At 36.5% G+C, this 16,994-nt stretch overlaps 1 protein-coding gene and 1 long non-coding RNA gene across 5 annotated transcripts in view; one reads left to right on the forward strand and one right to left on the reverse strand.

Annotated features, from left to right (window-relative positions):
- Positions 1-16,994, reverse strand: part of LOC134541626 (regulator of G-protein signaling loco) — a 107,992-nt gene that overhangs the window by 78,603 nt on the left and 12,395 nt on the right. The window lies entirely within an intron of this gene.
- On the forward strand, positions 4,444-14,111 carry LOC134541629 (uncharacterized). The gene is made up of 2 exons (XR_010076669.1): positions 4,444-4,549; positions 12,298-14,111. It is a non-coding gene; the product is annotated as an uncharacterized LOC134541629 (long non-coding RNA).

A 16,994-nucleotide genomic window follows, 5' to 3' on the forward strand; every position in this document is an offset into this window, starting at 1 on the left:
TTACAGTATATATAAATTCTACTGCAAGCAAAAATTATTTATTATTTTTTTTCCTGTATCTCATTGCTGTAATAACTTTTAATACATAGCTCAGTCTGTTGGTCCAGTTATTTCATACTACGTAAATTTTTTTTTTTACTTATAGTAAAAATAAATAACATAGGCACAACAACATTGAACAAAAAAGCAACATTACAATTGAACACACCTACATCTGTAAATAAGTTTTCATTAATTATTCATGATAAACAAATTATTTTTAAGAACTGCGCCCCTGATAAATGAAAAAGCGAGCTGGTTTTATTTCACTAAGAATTTAATAATAATGGGTGTTACTATTATGTTCAAATGTACTGAATCCGTTGTCTCGGTTGGTGGGATACATTTTTTATAATTTCTCAAACTAATTTGATAAGTACGTATTTAATAATAATAAAAAAAACTGGTAGCATTTTGAACTCATAATGTTAAATGAGCACAAACATTACTGAAAATTATCTCGATAAAGTTACTAACTGTGTGTAATGTTAAATTTATAACTAAAAAAAGTACAATAAATCAGACCCCATTTCCATAATATTCTTTGTATTTAATTTTATTAGATTTTCACAATATACAGAAAAATTCAATTTCATTAACAGAAAAATTCAATTTAATTAAGTCAAAAATGGCAAGAATATTTTTTATACATTATGCCATCTTTGTTGCATTTTAAGCAAGTGAGTTATAGAAAAAAAAAATAAACATCCATTCCCTAGGTTACATAATTTTAAATTCCACAACTCAAATGTTCGCGTCCATTCAGTATTTGGTCAAATTACAGCAATGTGTTTATTTCTACTCGTATATGCTTCGATTGGCATCTATGGAGGCTGTTTTTCTGTTGGCACATTATGTATTGTGTGTGTGAAGAACCGAATTCATTCTTCTCTAATGATGTACAAATTGTCATGCCGAATTCTATACCTATGGGGATGACAGACAATATGACAAATTAAACATAGTGTAAGGCAGCTTAACTTAAATAAAAAAATGATATATGCTTATGGAATATGGTGAGTAATTCCTTTTATTAGACTTATTTTACTTTGTGTAATTAATTTTTGCATAGGTAGTATAGCACAAATGAAATAATTTGTAAAATAATAAATCTAATTAGTTTAAATTACGAAATATTTTATTTAGTTCTTAAAACAATGAAGACATCATTGCTGAAGTGTGCACTGCAACATTTCATTCATTAATATTGTACCACGTGTTGAGCTTCACAAGGATAAAATCTTTTATATATACATATATATATATTTATTTTTATATATATATATATAAAACCTTACTCATATATATATATATATATATATATATATATATATATATATATATTTACATAAAACCTCACTTTGTCACAGAAATTATAATTTTACTTGCACTGAAGTTATTATGAAACCAAAGCCAAAGTGAGAAAAAATAATGTTTGATGTTTATATACATTTTTTCCCCCTTGGTAAACTTGCTGTATAGTGGCTGTATATCTGGGTATAGAAATTGCTGTCAATTTAACAAAATACTCAAAATACACAAAAATTATTAAGCCATTGTTTTTAAAAGAATGTTACTGACAGAACTGATTTTTTTTATATATATATTTTTTGTACATCACTTGCAAAAAAATAATACAACTTATATGTCATTGATTGAAAAACATTCTGTCTAGTTCTGGAATAAATTAGATACAAGTTTCCTTCTTGATGGGCTAATTTAAAAATATATTTATCTAATATTATATAAAGGAGTATCCAAGAGAATTTGGGTTATATTTAATGTAGGAAATTTGTGATATATACCTAATTGTAAAATAACATACATTTAATTCATATAGATAGTCCACGTCCAAAATAAAAAATGTGTTCACCTTAAAAGTTCAAATTACCAAAAAGTCATAACCTTTAAATGTTATTTTGTTAGTTTATTTATATGTTGTATTATAACTTATTAAGCTTTTTGAGTAATTGTAATAAACCATTATTTTTAAAAGTTATAACCTAGAAACAAGAAAGTTAAAGATAAGTGAAGTCCTCATCAAACAAATCCTAAGTGAAAGAAAACCACCTTGCATTCCTATCAATTGTTCATTTGAACATAAATAATATATGGGCATTCACTTCTTTGTAAATTTCTTTCAGTTAGAAAATTTATATAAAATTATAAATTTTTAAAAACTACTTTTGTTTTTATTATTTTAAAATGAAATTTTTAACATTTCTGTGGGTATAACTAGTATCAAATAATAGAACAAATGGGCAGAAATATGAATTAAAATTTATTACAACAATTAAAGAAATAAATACAACTAATAACATTTTTGCTTAAGGTAAAATATATAAATACAATAATAAAGTATATAAAAATTAAAATATAAAATGCAATGACAGGGTTTGAAACACAAATTGTTGGCCTTCATGTTTCGTTTATTGGCACCATGCACTTTACTGTTGTTACAAAAAACAAATAACCTGAAATTTTGAGACATTACCTCATAAATCTAATAAAGCTAGTTTAATCACGAATTCTTAAAGTTATGTTTTTTTTTTTTGTGTTAGAATTATTTAAGTTTCCAAAACATATTCCAAGATAATTTCACTATGAAAAAGTTTTATTTGTCACACCAATACTTTTGGTATTTTTCCTAATGTTCAGAAACTAGAACATATACAGGTGTATGCAGCCACACACGCGAGAACGCCATATTGCCAGCGACTTATGGGTACATCGCAGCATCCAACACTACAGGTACTGTCTAGTAGTCTGCTACAGCTTGGAAGAAGTCGCCATTGCTAGTCGTCGTCAGAAGCATGTCATCGTAAAACAATTCAGTGCACGATGATGCCAGCAACTCTGAAAGATTACCACGCCAGTCAATGGGTGTGTTAGCGGTCTTGGGTTAGCAGCTGTTTAGTCACCATTCTTTTAGTGTTTGTTGTAAAACAGTGCATAATCAATATTGATTGGTTTTGTTCCAGGCTAAGAAGCTGGCCACGCTTAAAAGTGATACGCCAAAGTAGTCAATAAGAAATGTTATTCAAAGTTTTGTTATAAAAAATAATGGCCTTTTAAAAAAAAGTGACTGGCACACAGTACACTGCCCTCTGATGATTTAAGCGTTGTTGTTGTGGAAACAAAACATAGGTATCATGTGGGGCTGGCTTTAGAGATATATGCACGTATATATACACATACAAGGTGATGCAGGGTTAAGACACTGGGCAAGCATTCCAGAACAGCCGGGCTGCCCTCCAAGCAAATGCTGGGATGTTCATAAACACAGACCAGTGTCTGGGTCGTGTTGCCACCTCTAGTGACCCAATAGCACGCAGTGCTACAACGCTGCAGGAAGCTGAGGTCTGGTGGCGGGAAGAGATTGTGGTTGGTGGTGTCCCCACCACACAGCTCAGTTCTGGTCATCCACCAGATCAATTTTGGATAACACTCAAGTTGCTACACCTCACCCAGCCTGCAGACGTTTGCATCCGAGCAACTCAGGGCAAAAAGTATCAGTGGGTAGGGCTGTAGTACATAATGCGACCCAAAAGATAATTTTATTGAGAAACACATTTTGCACAAAATAAACATGTGAATGTTCCTCGCCTGAAACCCCATATTGCCACGCTTATCCAGTAAGAATGTAGAGGTGGTATTGAGTGAGTACCACCATGTTAATAACGTCATAAATGTTGTTACGGTACCGCGATATAGACTACTCCCAATGAGCTCAGCATTATATAAATGTATTTTCACTCAAATTTTCATTACTTTATAACACCACATAAACTTAAATTTGTAAACTTTTAAAAGCATACTTACTATTAAAGAATACATTTGGTATTTATAAATATATTAATCAGTATTCTGTAAGAATATTGATATGTATGCGTAGCAATACATATCAACTTGAAATGCAAGATTCCCATGTAAAATATCAATTTCATGTTGAAATAGCTATGTATTTTCATTGTAAATTAGTTTCAAACAAATGTGAAGCAGCTGAAATAGCATAATTGGTTGAACCCACGACATAAAAAATTATTTCATGCATGTTCTAAATCCAAACATTAAATGAATTTGATTGATCCAGTGAAGAAGTAATGACGTTTCAGTGTACAAGTCTAATCTGATGGAAGACGTGAAAGTGAGAGAGCACCTTAACGGAAGTGACGTCACGGCACGGTGGTCTACTTGCCACGGAGAGGGGCTCTACAGCTGGTATAGCCATCAAACAACTGCCCTCGCATGCTGCACAAGAGACAGGTACTCACTGTCCGCCAGGGGAACACGCCCATCGGCCTCCAGCTGTCTTCTCGCACTCCCGCACTACCGCCTGGCGCTAGCGGCGCTGCCCGTCACGCCAACACCATGACGTCACCACTCCCCTCCCTCCTTCCCGTGTTTACTAGTGCACGGAGGCTCATCTTCTTGGAAGTGTAACGTAACGAAAATCCACAATGGGTTAAATATGCTTATGTCGACCACTTTAAAGATCTATTGCAGCTAGGTATGTAAACAGGAACCAACTGCAATATTTTTACTTTTGAATTTTGCTAAAAATTAAAAAAATACACGGTAATTACTTTGAAAACCAATATATGTAAATGACAGTGTCATAATTGTAAAATGTTGTTTGCTAGGTTTTGTGAATACAACTGTAGCTAAAAGGGAAGTGTTTTTTGTTTGAACTGTGTCGCATCCAGGCTGTCCTGCTAGCGGACAGGGTGCAGTGTGGTGACGTGTAGTCTAGAGGAAGACAGCAGCGTGCATGAACTACGGCAGAACATGACTCGAGCTGAGCGGGGCTTTCACGCAGTGGCGTAGCCAGGATTTGTGTATGGGGGGGGGGGGGGGGGTCAAGAAGGTTGGTCGTCGTACCCCTAATAAAGCGGGGGGTACGGGGGCTCTCCCCCGGAAAAATTTGGATTTTAAGGTGTAAAATAGTGCTATTTGAGCAGTTTTCGGTACTTAACTTTAAATATTGTAATGGTAAAAATAATATTATTTTTTAAATAAAAATACTGTTTGAGTGATGAAGTAAGAAAATTATTAAAGATATTTTAATCAATCCAAATGCCTTGTCCACGTCCACTCAAAATCATAAATCATGCTCGAAGCTCGACAATACAAAAAAAAAAAAAAGAATAAAAATGGTTGGGTTTCGGCAGAACTGGCCTATTCCTGGAAACAATTAGCTTTATCTTGAAGAATTACCCAGTCACCACCTGCTTATAATTACCGCGCTGGTTAAATACAATAGGTGTAAGATGTTTGAAAACTTGGGACTCGTCACGGCGTCACAACCTTATAGCTTCTGCTCGTGACAGGGGTAGGGGAAGGGAAGGAGAATCGGTAGCGCTCGCTTACTCTTCCCTTCCAGTGCATTTTTTTATTTTTTTTTTTATTTTTTCCTGTGGCCGGTGATAGCAGTAAGACACCCAGGCTTTTAGCTAACCTGCTTTCAGATAAGAAAAAAAATAGGGGCTAAGGGGGGGCGGGTGTTAGAACCCCTAACCCCCCCCCCCTGGTTACGCCCCTGCTTTCACGTATCACTTTCTTTCTCCAAGAGAAAATTGTATCTCTTACAATAAGTGAATGTGACCGACATATCTGCGAAACTAACAAGGGGACCACCAAGTATGGTACAAACTTTTATATTTTGTGGAAGGAGGCCCCCAGAGTACTAAGCTAAAAGGGTTTTGTACGAACGTTTTAGACCGGTACTTTTTCCGTGACGCCAGGCGAGCCAGCCTAGTCTAGTTGATAAGGCTATTGCCTAGCAGTCGGTCAGGGTTCGCTTCCTGCTCATAGAAATTTAATTTTTTGATCATTTCATAATTTTATAATAATTTTATTTTAACACTAAAATAAATAGTCAAAAAATATTGTATTTTTGCGTGATGTATTTTTTTCAATCATACTTGGGCAACGATTGCTACCTGATTTTGCCGTTCCCAACCTTTCTTTTAATAATCGCTATTATGCTGTAATTAAGGTTTCTAATCTTTTAAAGGGGAACGAAATAAATGGTCAGGAAGTAATGAACTATAACACATCATTTACTCATTGTTATATTTAATGCTATTCAATGTGATTTTAATACACTTCTAGTACGAATTTAATACATCGTCGCTAGCGTTAAAATAAGAATTATTATAAAATTATGACATAATCAAAAAGTAAATTTTCTATAAGCAGGAAGCGAACCCTGACCGGCCGGCTGCTAGGCAAGAGCCTTACCAACTAGGCTAGGCTGGCTCGCCTGGTGCGACGGAAAATGTACCGGTCTAAACGTTCGTACAAAACTTTAACCGCCATTTTCGCGAAAACTAAGGCGCATTGGACAAAACCCTTTTACCTTAGTGCTCTGGGGGCCTCCCTCCACAACATATATAAGACCCATTAAAATCCGTTTGTACCATACTTGGTGGTCCCCTTGTAGTCCACTACATGCAACGTACCCTGCCTTGAATACCTGCCATTTGCTACTAGCAGCACTGCTTTCTCTAGAACAACATGTCCAAACAGGTCGAACCTCCTGTTCGCCATGTGCTTCGCTGAGAGACGCTCTATCCCGCCGAAGTGGCACGAGGTTGTTATAAAGAAATGATTTCTGAATATGTCAGTACCAAAAATAAAGTTGGGCCAAGTGAGGAAAATTTTGTACGTATAAGAACGTACGAATATGTATGCATAACTCGACCTTACATAGAAAATAACATTTGTAGCCCAATTTATATATAAATGTATCATCTACATCAGAATAAACAGTTGTTTAGTGCCCAAATATTATCATTGTAGTTTTGCGCCGCTAACAAGCGTGGGAATATGATTATAAAGGCAAAAGTATGGAATCCCATAATAGAGCCACTTTGGGACTTCACAGGTAAGCATGTTCCGTTTCCCTGGAGATTACATACCACCAACATTTACAATTTAAACATGGTTCGTGACCTCACGTCCAATCAACAACTAAGGAGTTTCCCAGGACCCCTTTACTTCACCGCCCTCACCACCATCAAAGGTAGAAAACTGTTTGTATAGCACAAAATCCCTCAAGAATAAATCAATGTTGAATAGTCCATGCAAATGAAAATAATTTTGTTGGTTAGTTCAATTTGCAGCCTTACCACTTAATTTGATCACTTATTACATTTACTTAAAAAGTTCAAATTAAAGGTAGTAAAAATACACATTTTTAGTTTAAAGGTGAAATAGAAAATACACAAAATTGATTCAAAACATTTTTTATCTATAACTTCTAATCGTGTAGCCCGAAATTCGCCAATTGTACTGCTCATGCGCAAACGATTTTTCCTGCCAAGTCAGAAACAAAATAACATTTAAATGCCCGAATCTATCCATTACTTGCAATCAGTCTATGTTGAGGAGTTCTTATGGATTCTAAGTGAAATTAAAGGACACTAAGAGCCCTTATTCATTTAAAGACAAATTAAGGACTAATTAAGGACTTTTTAAATATATTAAGGAAGCGTACAAACCCTGTTAGTGAGAATATTTACTTTAATTTTTTAGGTTTCGTCCAGGAGAATAGGTCATTTGCTCCACCGTGAGGCAGAGGGACTCATGAGGGAATGAAACTCCCTAATAGCTCCTACCATCTGCCTCTGGGACAGAAACCTAAGATAAGAACAATAGTTGGACTTGATAATAGTGCATGTAGGTGATGCACTGCATGACCTTGCTACTTCGTAACGTAAGCCTGCTCGCTGGAACAACGTACTTACACAGACTAGCACGAGTCACGGCGAAATACGCTACTCCTCGAGACAAGTTGGCGTACACAGCAATCAAGTTATCAAGAAAATATTAATTTTATACATAGGAACCAATTATTCCTATATGTTGAATAAAATATTTTTAATGCTTATGTAAAGTTTTCATAAAATTTCAAAAACATGGACTACATATAATGAATATTCTTCTAGGTATGTTGCTGTTTGCTGGACGGCCTAATATATTCACGCTGGGGATTTTAAAAAGCCGATAGGTTATTGAATTTCAAGAAACAGAAAAACCCTTATTAAGCCTACTGAGTGGTAAGTGCTTCCACTGAGCTGTGGGCTTGCTACCTTCAAGATCACACCTGCCCTTGTTCAGCCAGCGAGTGGTCAGTATTTAACTCTAAGCCAGTATTTAACCACGAGCTTGAGGTAGAATCAATAAAATATACATCATTGATCTACAATACGTTTCATATTAGACATCTATATTGCTGCATTTGACTGCGCAAATAATAGTGCCAGAAACAGAAATTCAGTAATATTCGGCCACTTCATTAACCAATTTCAATATGTGTGTAAAATATTGGCAATAAGCTATTTGGACAGTGATTTAGTGTTAACTTGAGTGTCTGCGATGAATATCCACCTACAGGTTTAATGGATAGGGCGATGTAAAAAAAACCTAGTTTAAAGAGAAAAATTTAATCAACAACTTACAAGATATTGCTGACAATGCAGCAATACCACGAACAACAGAGGCTAGTATTATCTAGACACCGAGCTAGTTCGTTTGTACCGACGTGGCAAAACTGTGTTTCGCCTTACAGAAGCATTCCCAGGGAGACAGGAGCCATACAGAGCTGGACTTAGTGGGCCGTACAAACTGGATGAACAAGAACAAGAAAATGGGGTCTGCTTTTAAAATATAGTATGTTACAAACTCCAGGAGTTTCGGAAGCGGTTATTATTTATCGATGAATGCCGATACTGTTTGATTAATCAGTCAAACGAGAATTTTCAGTGTAAGAATCTGAGTTCCACAGTAAAATAAGGATTGATATGCGCGTGCGTGCGTGTGTGACGGTGTGATGGGGCCAGCTAACAGCGCTGACGAAGCGACAAGGTCATGTTGATGAGGGCAACAGGGTCGCTACACTGCTGGCTGCTAGCTGCTGGCTGCTAGCTTTGCAGTACCGCCCAAGTATCGGGCCAGTCATTTTATAAAGCATTTTATAAAGCACTTTATTAAAGTAAAATCTCGTATTTTTGGTACGTACAAAAATGAAAATACTATTAAGTTCACTAAAAAATAAACCAATTGAAAATGTAAAAAAAAAAAAAAAAAACTCTGGTCGCGGTATCTCTGAGAAATACAGTATGTACCTATGTGCGAACAATATTGGAACGACTCAAATCATTAAAATCGGTTGAACTCTATAAAGACAAAATGAAAAAAAAAAAAAAAAAAACACAGTAAATTTCCTTTGTAGAATGTCAAAAATAATATTTAACGACGAAGAAACAAAAACTATTATGGCAGTACAATAAACATTAAACTAAAAAAAAATACAGTCCTCCAATTAGTAGATAAGTTTAGTTTTAGCAAGTCTGAACCAATTGTTTTCAGGACTTCCGAGATGGGACCTCTGACATCCTCACTTTGACCTTCTAATTTTCATCAGCATTTTGTATTATATACCTTTGAACTATGATTCATCGCCACCATCTTTTATGATGTCATTATTACTATCTTGTAGTACACCATATTGAATTATATGATCATCATCTTGTATTATACCATCACAACCCTCCTGTAGTGTAATTAGGATGTATATTCACATGATAATGTTACGAGTTCAATCTTGTTAGCACACTTTCTCGGGCTTCCTCCCAGGATTCGGGCGGTCACGTTGGACATGCCCTTGTTCTTGACAGGCGAAGCACCGAATTAGGCATCCGAGGCTGTGAACCAGTCGGCAGCTCTCTTAATGCCCCGAGAATGTCCTTTGTTCGTACTGAAACTGGCATTCCCTTCGAGGTAGGCTGCCTCGCCCTGATACTTATGTTTCTTGGAACATTCAGTTCCCAGGACTTGAACAAGAGCATCGCAGCTCTTCTTGTGGCGGGCCAGACGAGGGTTTGCTGGACCTCAGCATCCCTGAGTCCATCTTTAAATACGCTAGTAGCTAGCTGCTGTCGAAATTCTGCAGAAGCCTCTGGGTAGGCGAGGTGCATGAACCGCTCCATGTCAGCCTCGAACTCCTGAAGGGTTTCTGAGGATCGCTGTTGGCGTGTCTTCTAAGCCTGCCCATTTGCCGGTCGCCATACCTAAGCTCAACTGCTTCAACTAGTACAGCATAGTTCTTCTGGTCCGAAACTCTTCATTTCATTCATATCTTTCTGGCCACTCAATTCATTCTGGTGACACTCAAGTTTATTCATATCCTACTGGTTACTTTCCATTTTATTCATTTCCCTTAGGCTGCTCTCCATTCCATTTATTTTTCATCTCGGCTAAAAAAAGCCATTTAATTCTTAAGTTCGTCGGCAGCCATCTTCCTCGTCCACATACACAATGACTGTCACTTATGTTCTATTAACTATACACAATTTTAACCTATTACCTAGCTAACTTATAGAAAAACTAATACTAACTTTATCACACTCAAAACTAACTAGTTCTTAACACTAATTTTAATTTTTGATTAGCTGAATTTCCTTAAGTATATTTTTAATTTTAATAGTAAATACTTAATCTATTATTTGGGTCCCTCCATACTTCTCACAACAACTGATAGAAGACAGAAAACAGGTTTGAAAAGTGAGCCGAGTTAATAAACTATACTTTAATTTAATTAAATTACAACACTTAAAATGTCTGTCCACAAATTAATTACTCCTTCGTCAATTCCAAAGTTTACTCTCCCCACTGGAGCTCGACTCGACTGGAGCTCTCATTACTTGTGTCTTACTGGGCTCCTCCGTCCCAACACACTGCAACGGTTTTGTTCAACGTTACGTCTGACATGGAGTTAGAAATTGCCAGAAGACGGCATGCTGTGACGTAGGTGAAGTCACTTTTTAACCTCGCCATCACCATATTGTATATGCCCAAAACATTTCGGAAATGGCGCTTGACCATGTCTGATGATGGTTAGTAAGTATGAATTAGAATCTCCGTCATTAAAAACAGTCCCGTTCATAAAAAAAAAAGTCATTTAAAACTGTTTCCACACTGTAGCACTTCACTTCACCCAATGTTTTTTCCAATGAATTTCAAGAAAGCGGCATGGCGCAGTGGTCAAATGCTTGGCCTGCCAATCATCTGCCAGCTCGTGTTTGACACCCACTGGTAGTTTTTTTTTACCTTTATTTATTTTTTATTTCTCACAATATTTAACTATTAATTAAAGGTTTTTAAATAAGTCTAAATGGATAAATTACACAATTAGGTGAGGTTTTAAATAAAAAAAATTACGAAAATTCTAGCAAATAATTAACTACTCTGTTTTTTCTATATTATCACAAGAAACATGACTTGCCATTTTTCTTCTTCTTTTAGCCGGGTAGGTACATGAACGAAAATTTTTTACAGATTTAAGCCGTTAACCTTCATTACAGCTAAGTGCAATACGAGAGCAAAAAAAAATTTAAGCCACTGGAATAGATGAAGCAAAGAAAAAAAAAAGTAATCTTGGAAAGAATTTCAAAAACTGAGACGGAATCAGGAATAATATCATACCTTAAATGAAACTCCCATTTGAAGCCCACCGCACACGGTACAATATTTTCTACCAGTTTGCTTACTAGAATGCTTACTGGTTTCTGTACTGTGTAGGCTTCAAGCTGAAACACTAGGTGCGCTACAAGTTTCTGCTGCACACGATTCTAGCTGCCTTACTAGTTTTTTTAAGAGAATATTCTCCACAACAAATTTTTATTATGATAATTCACATTTTTTACTGCACACAAACAAGGCTCTTCTTTGTATACATTGATTAAAACGAGGAGTTGGTCACTATTCCACTTCTTTCCGTCCATGTTTATCACAACATGCGCGCTTAAAAGTGTAAACAACCCCTCATGCTGTTTTCGTGAGTTCTGATTGGCCACTCCTTAAATATTGAAACACACCAAGCAACGAAAATAGGACGCAGTCTATTACGCAAAACCAGTAGCCCAGCTCGTACAGCTACTAGTATCCAGTTTTAATTTGAGTGAAGAAACTAGTAGTAGAGCCAGTACGACTCCTAGCTTACAATATTGTAAGGAATATTGTACCGTGTGCGGCGGGCTTAACACAGTGTTAATCGATGTGTTCCACTAATACTAGCGCCGTCAGTTCCCAGGCCGCCGCGAACTTCGATAAAAAGACAAGATACGCCAAGGCAAAGGATATGAAGTTGCCAGACCTATCTATATGACCGTGGTCTGACCACTGTGTGTCTGAGTGAGGGTATGTGACTGTGGCACCTACCCATGCATGTAAAGAACCTTCTTTTTTGTTTAGATCGGAATGGAACAGTGAGCCAGCCAGGGTTTGTATAGTGGGGCAGGCGCTCACACGGACACGCACGCAGTTACGCTGTCATCGACCGCCCGCTGCAAGACGACCATCTACTTTGCATCAGTGTGACATCACGACACTACGAGCATACGTTACGTGGTTATGTAACGACGTATGTGAACGTCAGCACCATCGCCGAAGCGACCAAGCAGCGACGAGCAGGAACAAGTTGCATCTGACTGGGGCGAGGCGCAGCTACCACCCAGGATCTGCTGAGAGCATCAGCGGCGAGCGAGTGCACGGAGGTCCGGACAGCGAGTTGGCCCCAATAGCGGAGTGGACTGGAGGGCTAGACATCTGAGGGGCTCGTGGGGACACGCCCCCGGGATCCTGACGTCACCAGGACGAGCGTGCCGTGGAGACGCAGCAGGGACATCCCACGACGAAAACACCACACACAACTGCCAATGTCTCGGGCGGAATCTATTTACATTGGTCTCTCCATACAGGGACCTGACCCATCAGGTGCACTAGTAGGCGATGTCGAGTATTGATTATTACGTGAACATAAGCACATTTGCTTACTGTTTGAGTCATGAGTGAACGAGATAAACTTCATATTTTTAAGTGAACCAAGAGAGTAACAGTAACTGATTATTTTTGTTTTAATGTTTCTTAGTATTGAGAAGATATTTTGTGCACAGAATTCTTAATAATCAAGGATAACCTATTCGTTAATATTTGCAAAGATAATAAGCCGTAGTATGTGGGTTGAGTAGGAAGTCATTTAGGTCTTGCCTGCACCCTTGAAAACTTTGTGGAGCTACTTAGGGTAGTAGTTCGCAACAACAGTGTCGTGCACTTCTCACTCGTCTGCGCCAAGACACAGTCCCAACACACCAGTCTCCGCACACAAAGCCCGTCACTTGACATCCGGTTATCGCTCACCAACAGGTCATTCGCCCTCTTCACTTCACCGCCTAGGAGGCTGGCGTCGCCGATTTTATACCCTTCAGCCCCCTTCTGGAATGGTCTCGCATCCCTTTGTGTCGCAGCATCAGGGTCGACTTGACACCCAAAGCTCCCAGAACAAAGGCACGCCACTTCAAGATACCACGATCCATGCTATGCTGTCCGGGAGCCCACAGAATCCTCCAGAGGCTGAGGTATCGATGGCAAAGCGCCGAGGACGGAGCCAGCAGGGGAAGGAGCGTACCAAGGCTGGGCTGACGAGGTTTGCGCTACGTAATGCGCTGCGCCTCACTCGGGTGCCCTTGGGTCAGCTGACTGCTAACCCCCCTCATCGCCCCAAGTATGCTCATAACAATAAGTTAGATTTTCTGGCTATTTCCAAGTTCTTAGAAAATTCATTCTCAATTTTCCATACTATTTACATGATTTCCTGCCCAATTCACAAGCATTTCTTGTAGTATTTATACAAAAAAAAATTATAAAAAAGTGCATAGACTTTTTTAAATACCTGGAAATTTTATATCTCTAAAACACATCAGCTGGAATGATCTGTATTACTAAAGTAACAACTCATAAAAACTTTTAAAAAAAAAAAATCACACAATTATGTCAAAAGTAGATGAAATCCAATAAATTATGTTATTCTACACTAGCTGAAACTAAAGATTGCTGACTGATATAGCATCAGTTTGTGTGTTTGCTCCTCTCATACTGCTTACAACAGCAGTCCACCCCATAGATGACACAAATAAAACTATTTGCAACAAAGACAAATGAAGTTAAATATTTGACACCATGAATGTGATGTAATAACCATTAAATTCAAGTTCATTCAGCTGCTGGTATTAAAGCCTTCTCATTGTACCCTTGTTTTAGCTATTTTTTAAAAACTAGCTTAAGCTTCAGTTTAAGTACAAAACTAACTCTGAACTAATTAAATGATTTAACGAAAGAAATCACATAAAACTAACAGATCTCAAATTAAAATGAATTCTATTTGCAATACAAAATATTATTAGTTAAATAACATAACCATTTTACATTAGATTGATTACATGTACTTTACCAGTTTTGAACCTTAGGTGTGGACCAATACTTACATTTGGGGCAGTAATGAGTTAGTTCATGCATATATACCTACATACCTAATTAATAAACCTGCAATTTACTTCAAAAGGTAACTACATAAACTAATTTTAAAAATGTCCAGATCACAAAACTTACCGTACAAATGTAGGTATATCAGATAAGTGTTACCAACTATTCATAAGGCAAAATTAATATTAAAATAAACATTAGCTCTTACAAAACCACATTTTATTACCTATAAAGTAAACCACTTTGTATGTTTATTTTTTTTAAACAAACTAGAAATTATTAGACTAAAATTATCAGCAATAAATTTTTTTTTGAAAATCCGAAAAAAATAAAATTTTTTGTCAAATTTTTGAGTTTCCCCCCCCCCCCCCCCCCCCCCTAAAGATATAGTCATGGGACTCATTGGAACTATACCAATCTGTAGTTCAATATAATAGCTACAAAATAAGAAAAAAATACATGGAATCCGTTACATAGTTTTGAAATGCCTCATTTAAAATTACACTTTTTTCCACCTTTTTTTTATCTGAACCAACTTCAAAAGGGTAAAAATGGGTAAAAAAAATTTTGGGGCAAAATCCTTTTAGCACACTTCTTGCCTCCACTGGTTGTAACTGCTGGAATTTTTTTAAAGCAAATCCGAGATGGAGACCTGATATTATCCTGCCTGAATTGAAATGGAATGGCTCACAAGATTGTGTGTATGGACAGGCACGAGATAAGGGGCGAACCACTGTTGAGATTTGCTCCAGTGAGGAGTACGAGCTGTGGAAATTGACAGACATTGAGTGACTTGAGAATAAATATTTTTAAGTGCCAGTGATTTGTAATAGGACATTTTTAAGTACAATTATTTATTATTAATGTAAACATTAGTAATTAATAGAACAGAAATAAATCTGAATTGGGCTATCACTTACGGACCCAGTTCTTCCCACATAGGTCGTAACAATATAATTTACATGAAATACATAATGAATACAGTTATTATACCATCACTATTTTAGATCGTAGACTATTTTAAAAACCGTTTTTAGTGTGATAAATTTTGAAGCATGGAATGGCTCTTAGTGTTCATTGCATTCTTTGCAACAAACTTTAGTTTGCTTTCTCTTATTGTGCTCTTCGCACACAACACATTTCCTGTATGCACTTCATCGGGAAGATGAGGTCCTGCTGTCAGTCTCGATGTAAAGTCTAATCTTCCTCCGTCCAATTTTCTTCCTTCTATGTTGTACTTTTACAAAAAAAAAAATTATATTATTTTCAATTGAAAATTAGCATACAACGTTTTTGGAAAATTTATTGTATAAACAAAACAGTCTCAAAATAGTTATATCAATAATATGAAAAAACAGCTTTCAGTACCACTTTAATGATTTCCTGGTGCTTTCCACTGAGGATTCATCTATTACTGAGGCAGAACGTGTAGCTGTTGCAAAAGATGTACCTGATGTGGAAGGAAATGCTGGAAGACATTTTTGCTGAAGTAGCATGACTGTCTAAAGAAGTCGGTATGTCTGCAGTAGACTGTGCTGCAGAAGTTTCTTCAGATTCTGATGGTGATTCATCTTTACTGGTTACACTATCAAAATCACTACCTATTAAGGATCAGTTCAAGAGCCTCATCTACAAGGTATTTTTTTTTATATTTTAAATAAAGATTAAAAAATAAATATTAATATATTTTTATTATCTGCGATGCACTTACACATACAACCGCACAGCTCTCAAAACACACAGAAAAGACGAGTTTCAAAACACCCAAGAAACTAGAATAACTGGATGTAAGGGTAATGGAAAGGAATGCGAAAAAGGGTAGCACAGGCAATTGCCAAAGTGGTTTTTCAAGAACCTGTGATGTGCCAGCTCGTAAAATATGCTCAGAAAAGGCAGTAGTAAAACTGTAAACCACTGCTATCTAGTGGCTCCAGTAGTTACAAAAGACTCATGAGACATCCACTACTAGATAGTATCAAGCTCTTCTCCGTGGCCCGACTGCTGTAGCAGTCACCCGCCGGGCGAGCACAGATCGCTACAGCAGTTCACCGGTCAACAGGACCAGCCAGGTCTCAATTGGGAAGTTCCACTAGAATGTGGAAATGGTGGAAAAAAATTAAAAATGTAGTTACTAACAAACTTATAACCAATTTTGAAAACTAAAACTCTGTACTTTTAAATTCAACATCACTTTTATTTTTATAAAAATGCTGGAATTAAAAAAAAATTCATATAGAATCACAGAAAAAAAAAATTTTTAAGTCTGAAACATGCAGATTTTTAACTATTCAAAATAATTAATTAAAGGTCCATACAAAGATTAAATATTTATGAGAAACATTACAATTATCTTAATTCAACACAAGCCAATGGATGAAAACAAATTTTTTTTAATGAATAATGTTTCTAAAATACTTATATTTAAAATGACTGCATTCTGTCGTTCCGTTACCAGAAAAAAACATTTTTTTACCCATGAAAACCAACAGAATTTTTTTGCAAAGTTAAAAATAGGCAAGTACATATACTTAGTTTAGTGTATAAAGAAACATACCTATAGCAAATACCTACTTAGATATTCATTTCAAAAGCACATTTTTAATATGGTAACGGAATGTCATAAAATGGTA

This window comes from Bacillus rossius, assembly GCF_032445375.1.
Source record: "Bacillus rossius redtenbacheri isolate Brsri chromosome 4 unlocalized genomic scaffold, Brsri_v3 Brsri_v3_scf4_1, whole genome shotgun sequence".
Classification (NCBI taxonomy): Eukaryota; Metazoa; Arthropoda; class Insecta; order Phasmatodea; family Bacillidae; genus Bacillus; species Bacillus rossius.